The sequence below is a fragment of the Tursiops truncatus genome, chromosome 13, assembly GCF_011762595.2.
Source record: "Tursiops truncatus isolate mTurTru1 chromosome 13, mTurTru1.mat.Y, whole genome shotgun sequence".
In the NCBI taxonomy this organism is placed as follows: domain Eukaryota; kingdom Metazoa; phylum Chordata; class Mammalia; order Artiodactyla; family Delphinidae; genus Tursiops; species Tursiops truncatus.
The window spans coordinates 48646601-48657020 of record NC_047046.1 but is presented as its reverse complement, the minus strand read 5'-3'; the positions used below and the strand labels follow the sequence as shown (position 1 = coordinate 48657020).

Here is a 10420-nt window from a genome sequence, read left to right as displayed (position 1 = left end):
GTTTTTCTTCCCCTTTGTGGGATTGCCTGGTGGCTTGGAAATGCTTGCCACTGCATGACTGTTCCATTCTGCTCTCTAAAGATTACCTTTTTTAGAAAGTAAGACTTTGCTAGTTATCTTCTGTGTCTTCAGTTTGCACATGGCACCGTGTTGGCTGCCTCAGTCTTTTGTTTCAAGTGCAATTTCTTGGGAAGAGAGACTTTGGTCCAGTTAGGGACAGTTATGTGGTAAGGGTTTAGAGGACATCCTTTGCAGATTATCATTGGTTCTCTGCGAATCGGAGGTGAGCAATCAGACATCTCTAATATAGACAAAAGATGAAAATGATAAAGGTGAGTGTCTATGAGGACCACCTGAAATTCTTTTTCATAAAGGATGCTGTAGGGTGTGATTTAATAAATTTCTAGAGTAAATATAAGACCCCCAAACCAAGAGAGAAAATTTGGGGACTGTTGGAAGGCTGCTAGCATTTCTGCATGTCTTGTGAGTAGAGGCACTGACTGCCTTTGTTTGGAACTGTCTCTAAAGGATATTTGTAGAGTGAACAGGCTTGGACAAAAAAGATAATGTCTCCCCTTGGGGAAAAGGGTGGGTTTGCTGACTGTTCAGTATAATAAAGATGGTATCTTCCTCCAGGGCGAGGTCTAGGCTGACTTACTACCCATTATAAAAGATTCAGGTTCCCTGAGCTCGGGATTTCTTTCCTGTATGTATCCCACTATGTGTGCAGGTGACAACTGGCCTTTTTCTTGTTGCTCTGTGAGTCTTGTAACTTGGGGAACTGATGCAAGTGTTGGTACTCTGGCTACTACTATTCCTATAATGGCCAGTGGCCCTTTGTCACTAATGCAGGAGTCTTGTGTCTTCTGCCACCATCCATGAAACTGTGGCAGGCTGAATTAGCTTGCAAGTAGGGGAAAATCTCAGATCCTTCACAGTTCTTGACAGAATTATCCAGCTTTTAAGATAGACATTGTGTTTTAATGGTTGCCTATGGGGGCCTAGGGTAAGGAGGCAAGTGAAACTGAAAAGTGGACTGATAATTGGGAAGATAGGAGAGTGTGAGGTAACCGAAAGTCTTAACTAGGGACAAAATAGAGAGTGAGTGTAGTGAGAGAGTGGGTGACAGGAGAGTAAGAAAATTTTGAACCCCTAATCTGGAGTACTGTGTAAGCTTCACAGAAGTTTCTACTTACTACCTTTGAATACTAACTTCTGGTTTCTCCAATTTCAATTTCACCAATTTATCGCTTGTATGTCTTCTTCACTTCTTGATTTATACAAACACTTGATTTCTAGTGGTTTATTTTTGTAAGTTATTTGACAGTGAACAGTTTGATTGCTCTCAGATATCCCATATGTAACCCATATGCCAACTAGAGATTCCCTTCTCCTAAGAGATTGGTTTGAGCCTCCCTCCATTATGAAATTTGAAAAGTCAAATGCTCTCCCACAAATTTCTGTGAATTAATGAGGGGATTTTTATTTCCACGTCACCTTTGGATCTGAATCCCTGTCTCCTCAGATATCTTGCTATTTATTCTGTCCCTAGTGGCTCTTCCTTTATCATCAGACTGATGTCACTCAAACGTGAAACTCGGTCCCTTCCTTGAGTAGCACCTGCCCCACTCCATGTTCTCTGTCTTTGTTGTAGAGTTTACCATTATTTGGGGGAAGTGTCATAGTAATTAAAGCAACTCTTAAGTGTCAGTTATCCTCTTATAAGTGCTCTTAGATTCCTCTTTTGGTTACTTGCCCATCTTCTATCTTTTTTATTGATACATCTTTCTTAGAAACATAATTATAATGTGCTATTATATATAATATTTATGTATATACTGTATATACTTAATATATAATTTGTATATTATAACATTATCATGGTAACAATAATAGTAACAATGTAAATTATTTTCTTATTCATAACAATTCAGCACTTACTCAAATTAGCTCTGAATTTCTCTTTGCAGTTAGAAGAGCTCAGTTGAAGCTTTAAATTCCTTGGCAGGGCTAATATGTTCAACGTTTAGACAAAAATTACTTTTCTCTCCAGGCCTAGTATGTATATATAAGCTTATGTGCTTGTATATGAATTGAGATAGAGTTCCTTTGCGTGATTACAATTACTTAATACTTTTCATCTTTTACCAATTGCTTATTTTGTTTTTCTTCTAAGATATTATTTATTCATTTTTTATTTGTATATTTTACTCACATAGAGTAACATTCTCTTTATGACATGCAGTTCTTTGGGTTTTGACAAAGGCATAGAGTTATGTAACCGCCACCACAACCATAAAATAGAATGGTTCCATTACACCTGAAACGCCTTCATTCTTTCCCTTTTTAAACAACTCCTGTCCCCACCCCCTACACCTGGCAACAACTGGTCCATTCCCTGTCCCTGTAGTTTTGCCTTTTACATGATATCATATGAGTGGCCTCACACAACATGTAGACTTCTGGCTCTGGTTCTTTCATTTAGCAAAATGAAATTGAGACTTATCCATGGTGTGTGAATCAACACTTTGTTCCTAGAAATCTCTGAGTACTATTTCTTTGAGTGAATATACCATAATTTATCCATTTACTTTATTGAAGGAAATCTGAGTGGTTTCCACTTTGGGTGATTATGAATACAGTTGCTGTAAACATTTGCATACAGGTTTTGGTGTGAATACGTTTTTATCTCTTGGATAAGTATCTAGGAATGCGAATGCAATGTTATATGATAGATGTATGTTTACTTTTATAAGACATTGACAAACTGTTTTCCAAAGTGACAGTACCATTTGCATTCCTGCTAGCAAAGTATAGAGTGCCAGTTGCTCCACTCCTAACTAATACTTGATGTTGTCAGGATTTTTGTTGTTGTTGTTATTCTAATAGCTATGTAGTAGTATCTCATTGTAGTTTTACTTTCCTTTGTCCTAATGAGTAGTGGTATTGAGCATCTTTTCCTATGTTTCCTTGAATCCACATATATTCTTTGATGAAGTGTTTGTTTAGATCATTACTCATTTATTTTTTTATTTTTTTTATTTTTTAACATCTTTATTGGAGTATAATTGCTTTACACTGGTGTGTTAGTTGCTGCTTTATAACAAAGTAAATCAGCTATACATATACATATATCCCCATATCCCCTCCCTCTTGTGTCTCCCTCCCACCCTCCCTATCCCACCCCTCTAGGTGGTCAAAAGCAGAGCTGATCTCCCTGTGCTATGCGGCTGCTTCCCACTAGCTATCTATTTTACATTTGGTAGTGTATATATGTCCATGCCACTCTCTCACTTCGTCCCAGCCTACCCTTCCCCCTCCCTGTGTCCTCAAGTCCATTCTCTACATCTGTGTCTTTATTCCTGTCCTGCCCCTAGGTTCTTCAGACCTTTTTTTTTTTGATTTCCATATATATGCATTAGCATATGGTATTTGTTTTTCTCTTTCTGACGTATTTCACTCTGTATGACAGTCTCTAGGTCCATCTACCTCGCTGCAAATAACTCAATTTCATTTCTTTTTATGGCTGAATAATGTTTCATTGTATATATGTGCCACATCTTCTTTATCCATTCATCTGTCGATGGACACTTAGGTTGCTCATTACTCATTTATTAATTTGGGATATTTGTTTGCTTATTATTGAGTTTTTGAGAGTTGACTGTATATCCTAGATCCAAGTATTTTGTCAAAAATGTGATTTGCAGGGGCTTCCCTGGTGGCGCAGTGGTTGGGAGTCCACCTGCTGATGCAGGGGACGTGGGTTCGTGCCCCGGTCCGGGAGGATCCCACATGCCGCGGAGTGGCTGGGCCCGTGAACCATGGCCGCTGAGCCTGCGCGTCCAGAGCCTGTGCTCTGTGACGGGGGAGGCCGCAGCAGTGAGAGGCCCGCGTACGGCAAAAAAAAAAAAAAAAAAAAAAAAAAAATGTGATTTGCAAATATTTTCTCCCAGTCTGTGTCTTGTCTTTACACATTTTAAACCGTATCTTTCACAGAACAGGTATTTTTCTATTTTGGTATACCTAATTTATCAGTTTTCCTTCCATGGATCATATTTTGGTACCATGCTGAAGGACTCTGCTTAAACTAAGGTTGAACAGATATGCTCTTTTTTAAGACTTACTCTCTACCTCCGTACATTCATAGCCTCCCACATTATCAGTATCACTCCCCAGTTTGGTCCTTAAAAAATGTTTACCAGGGATGAACCTACATTGACACCTCATAATCCCCCAAGGTCCATAATTTAACTTAGGAGTTGTACATTCTGTGGGTTTGGACAAATGTATAATGACAAATATCCATCATTATAATATCATGCAGAGTATTTCCACTGCTCTATTCATCTCTCTCCCCCAACCCCTGACATCCACTGATCTTTTCATTGTGTACATAGTTTTGCCTTTTCCAGAAAGTCATATGGTTGGAATCATACAGTATGTAGCCTTTTCAGATTGGCTTCTTTCACTTAGTAATATGCATTTAAACTCCCTAACCCCTGCTGATGTCTTTTCATGGCTTGATAGCTCATGCCTTTTTAGTGCTGAATGTATTTCATTGTCTGGTGTACCACAGTTTATTTATTCATTCACCTACTGAAGGACAGCTTGCTTGGTTCCAAGTTTTGGCAATTATGGACAAATCTGTTAACATCCACACACAGTGTTTTTGTGGGGGCATAATTTTTCACTCCTATGGGTACACATCAAGGAGTACTACTGCTGGATCATAGGTAAGAGTATGTTTAGTTTTGTAAGAAAAAGCCAAACTGTCTTCCAAGATGGCTGTACCATTTTGCATTCCTATAAGCGATGAATGAGGGTTTCTGTTGTTCCGTATCCTTGTCAGCATTTGATGTTGTCATTGTTCTGATCTTGGCCATTCTAATAGGTGTAGAGTTGTATCTCATTGTTTCAGTTTGCATTTTCCTGATGACATACGATGCAGAGCATCTTTTCATACGCTTGTTTGCCATCAGTATATCTTCTTAGGTGAGGTGTCTGTTAAGGTATTGGCTCATGATTTAATCGAGTTGTTGTTTTTCTTATTGTTGAGTTTTAAGAGTTCTTTGTATATTTTGGATAATAGTCCTGTATCAGATGTGTCTGTTGCAAATCTTTTCTCTCAATCTGTGGCTTAGCTTATAATTCTCTTGATATTTTCTTTTGCAGAGAAGAAGTTTTAAATCTTAATGTAGCCCAGTTCATAAATTATTTCCTTCATGGATTGTGCCAATGGTGGTGTATCTGAAAAGGCATCATCATACCAGAAGCCATCTAGGTTTTCTCCTAGGAATTTCATAGCTTTGCATTTTACATTTAGGTCTGTGATCAATTTGGAATTAATTTTTGTGAAGAGTGTATGATCTGTGTCTAGGTTCGTCATGTGAAAGTCCAATTGTTCCAGCACCATTTGTTAAAAAGACTGTCTGTTCTCCATTTTAGTACTTTTGCCCTTTTGCCAAAGATCAGTTAGGTATATTTATGGGGATGTATTTCTGGGCTCTATATTATGTTCCATTGTTCTGTTTGTCTATTCTTTTACCAATAGCACAATGTTTTGATTATTTCAGCTTTATAGTAAGTCTTGAAATCAGGTAGTGTCATTCCTCCAACTTTGTTTTTCTCCTTCAATGTTGTGTTGGCTCTTCTTGGTCATTTGCCTCTTCCCACAAACTTTAAAACAATTTGTCGCTATCCATAAAATAATTTGCTGGGATTTTGACTGGATGTGCCTTGAATCCATAGATCAAGTTGGGAAGAACTGACATCTTGACAATACTGAGTCTTCCTATCCAGGAACATAGAATATCTCTCCATTTATATAGTTCTTCTTTTATTTTATTCACCAGAGTTTTCTAGTTTTCCTTGGATAGATCATGTACATATTTTGTTAGGTTTATATCTAAGTATTTTATTTTTTGGTGCTAATGTAAATGATATTGTTTTTATTTCAAATCCACTTGTTCATTGCTAGGATATGGAAAATCAGTTGACTTTTGCATATTTAGCCTTTTATCCTGCACCCTTGTTATAACTGCTTATAAATCCCAGGAGTTTTTATTGTTGTTGTTGTTGATTCTTTCAGATTTTCTACACAGATGATCATGTCATCTGTGAACAAAGACAGTTTTATGTCTTCCTTCCCAATCTGTATATCTTTCATTGCCTTTTATAGCATTAGCAAGGACTTCCGGTACAATGTTTAAAGGAGTGGTGAGGGGGGAAAATCCTTACCTTGTACTTGTTCTCAGTGGGAAAGCTTTGAGTTTCTCACCATTAAATATGACATTCGCTGTAGTTTTTTTATAAATAGTCTTTGTCAAGTTGAGAAAGCTCCTCTCTATTCCTAGTTTACTGAAAGTTTTTACCATTAATGTGTACTGGTTTTTGTCAAAAGCTTTTTCTGCATCTATTGATATGATCATGTGATTTTTTTTTTTCTTTTTTAAAAGTTTGTTGACATGATGGATTACCTTAGTTGATTAACCAACCTTGCATACCTGGATCAAATTCTACCTAGTCATGGGATTCTCCTGTGTTTTCTAGTAAGACATTTTATAGTTTTACATTTTACATTTATTATATGTCCATTTTGAGTTAATAAAGTATGAGGGGTGGGTTAAATTTTATGTGCTTTTCAGCTAATGGATGTCTATTGTTTTCTATCAAATTCATTTTATTAGGATTATAAGGTTAATTGAATTATTTAAAAATATGAGAAAGAGGAAGTTAAATTTAAAAAATAACCCTTAATCCCACCACCCCAAAATTGTCACTGTTAAACATTTTGGTGTGTTGCTTTCCACACTTTATTCTTTCTGCACTCAGTTTACAATAAATTGGGGAAGATATGAAACCATTCACAAATGTATTTTTGTATTGCTATTTTACTGATATAATTTATGTACCATAAAATTCACCCTTTTAACATGAACAATTTAGTGGTTTTAAGTATATTCATCAGGCTGTGCAACCGTCAGCACTACATAATTGCAGAATATATTCATCATCCTGAAAATAATTGCTCATATCCATTAGCATTCACTCTTCATTTCTCCCCCCTCCTAGCCCCTGAAAACTAATCAACTTAATTATCTCAATGGATTTGCCTATCCTGGAAGTTTTATATAAATGGAATGATACAATATGTGGCCTTTATGTCAGCCTTCTTCCACTTAGTGTAATGTTTTCAAAGTTCAACCACGACATAGCATGAATTAGTACATCATTTCTTTTATGTATGAGTAATATTCCATTGTATGGATATGCCAAATTTTGTTTATACATTCTTTAGTTGATTGATACTTTGAGTAGTTTCTACTTTTGGCTATCATGAATAATTCTGCTATGAACGTTTGTGTACAAAATTTTGTGTGGACATATTATTCAATTCTCTTTGTTTTATACCCAGGAGGGGAATTCCTGGGTCATATGGTAACTCTAACTATTTTAGGAACTGCCAAGCTGTTTTCAAAATAGCTTTACCATTTAAATTCACACAGCAACGTTTGAGGTTTCCAAATTCTCCACATGTTAACCAACACTGGCTACTTCCCATTTTTAAAAATTATAGTCATCCTAGTGGATATGGAATAGTATCATCTTGTGGTTTGCATTTATCTAAATGACTAATCATGTTGAGCAGCATTTCATGTGCTTATTGACCATTTGTACAATATATTTTTTCTAGGGAAATGTCTATTCAAGTTCTTTGCCCATTTAAAAATTGTGTTGCCTGTTTATTGTAGAACTGCTAAGACTTCTTTATATATTCTGGAACTATATCCTTACCCAGTATATTATGAGCAAATATTTTCTTCCACTCTGTGATTTGGATTTTCACTTCTTTGATAGTGTTCTTTAACATGTAAAACTTTTAGTTTTGATACAGTCCAAATTACCTCTCTTTTCTTTGGTTGATTATGCTGTAGGTGTCATATTAATAAATTGTCACCTAAAGCAGGGTGATAAAGATTTGCACCTATGTTTTCTTCTAAGAATACTGTAACTTTAGCTCTAACATTTAGGTTATTGATTCATTTTGAGTTACATTTTGGATATGGTATGAGAGAGGCATCCAGTTCAGCCTTTTGCACATGCATATCCAGTTGTCCTAGCACCATTTGTCAAAAACTATTCTTTGCTTTACTGAATTTCCTTGGCACCCTTGTCAAAAACCATGTGACTGTGGATGTATGATTTACTTATGAGTGCTCAATTCTACTCCATTGATCTACATGTCTATCTTTATGGTAGTAGCATGCTGTCTTGATTATTGTACTTTTGTAGTATGTCTTGACATCAAGAAGAGTGACTTCTCTAACTTTCTTTTTTGTAGATGGGTTTAGTTTTTCTGAGTCTTGCATCTCCAATGAATTTTAGGATCAACTTGCCAATTTCTTTTTTTTAACCTTTTATTTTTTTGTTGAAGTATAGTTGATGTACAATATTATATAAGTTACAGGTGTACAATATAGTGATTAACACTTTTTCAAGGTTATAATCCATTTATAGTTATTATAAAATATTAGCTATATTCCCCATGTTGTACAACATATCCTTGTAGCTTATTTTATACATAATAGTTTGTACCTCTTAAAAAAAGGCGTTGGAATTTTGATATAATTGTGTTGAATCTGTAGATTAATTTGGGGAATATTGGTATCATACCAATATTAAGTCTTCTAATCTTGGAACTTGGGATGTCTATTTATTTGTATTTTTTAAAATCAGCTTTATGAGGTAAATTGACATATAAAATTGTAAGATACTTAGAGTGTACACTGTGGTGATCGGATATACATGATGAGAAGATTCCTCCCATCTAGATAATTAACACATACATCAGCTTTCTCTCTTTTTTTTGGTGAAAAAATTTAAGTTCTATTCTCTTAGCAAATTTCAATGATATCGTACAGTGTCATCAACTGTAGTCACCATGTTTTGCATTAGATCTTCAGATCTTATTCATATTATAGCTGAAAGTTTGTACCCTTTATGCAGCCTCCCTGCCAACCACTTTTCTACTCTCTGTTTCTATGATTTTTGACTATCTTTTTAGATTCCACATATGATACCATGAGGTTTTTGTCTTTTTCTGTAGGGCTTATTTCACTTAGCATAATGCCCTCAAGGTCCATCAGTGTTGTTGCAAATTGTACTATTTCCTCCTTTCTCAGCGCTGAATAGTATTCCATTATATATATATATATATATATATATATATATATATATATACACACATATATATATGTATGTGTATATATATACATATATATGTATGTGTATATATATATCACATTTTCATTATGTGTTCATCCATTGATGGACAAAGTTGTTTGCATATCTTGGCTATTGTGAATAATACAGTGAACATGGGTGTTGTATAAAAGGAGAAAAGGTTAGCAGTCCCCTCGACAAGGATGGAAGAGGGCTTGCACAGCAACAGGGATGCAGAGGGCAAAGCGGAGACATTCCTGGACAGAGGGTTGGTGCCGACCAGCACTCACCAGCCTGAGAGGCTTGTCTGCCTGCCCGCTGGGGTGGGTGGGGGCTGGGAGCCGAGTCTCTGGCTTCAGAAGTCAAATCCCAGGGAGAGGACTGGGGTTGGCTGCATGAACACAGACTGAAGGGGGCTAATGCACCACAGCTAGCCAGGAGGGAGTCCAGGAAAAAGTCTGGAACTGCCAAAGAGGCAAGAGACCATTGTTACTGGGTGCGCGAGGAGAGGGGATTCAGAGTACCACCTAGATGAGTGCCAGAGACTGGTGCGAGCCGCAGCTATCAGCGTGGATGCCAGAGACAGGCACAAAATGCTAACACTGCTGCTACAGTCACCAAGTAGCCTGTGTGTGCAAGCACAGGTCACTACCCACACCCTGCCTCCTGGGAGCCTGTGCAGCCTGCCACTGCCAGGGTCCCATGATCCATGGACAACTTCCCCTGGAGAGCACACGGTGCACCTCAGGCTGTTGCAATGTCATGCTGGCCTCTGCTGCCTCAGGCTTGGCCCACATTCCATACCCCTCCCTACCCCCAGTCTGAGTGAGCCAGAGCCCCCTAATCAGCTGTTGCTTTAACCCCATCCTGTCTGAGCGAAGAACAGATGCCCTCAAGCGAGCTACATGCAGAGGCAGGGCCAAATCCAAAGCTGAACCCCAGGAGCTGTGCAAACAAAGAGAAAGGGAAATTTCCCCAGCAGCCTTAGGATCATCAGATTAAATCTCCACAATCAACTAGACGTACTCTATATCAGTGGAATACCTGAATAGACATTGAATCATCCCAAAATTGAGGCGGTGGACATTGGGAGCAACTGTAGACTTGGGGTTTGCTTTCTGCATCTAATTTGTTGCTGGTTTTATGTTTATCTTAGTTTAGTATTTAGAGTTTATTATCATTGGTAGATTTGTTTATT

General features: G+C 37.2%; 1 pseudogene; it reads left to right on the top strand.

Moving 5' to 3' along the window:
• Positions 1–9381: 9381 nt before the first annotated feature.
• LOC117307795 (U6atac minor spliceosomal RNA) lies at positions 9382–9439 on the top strand (annotated as a pseudogene).
• The last annotated feature ends 981 nt before the right edge of the window (positions 9440–10420 follow it).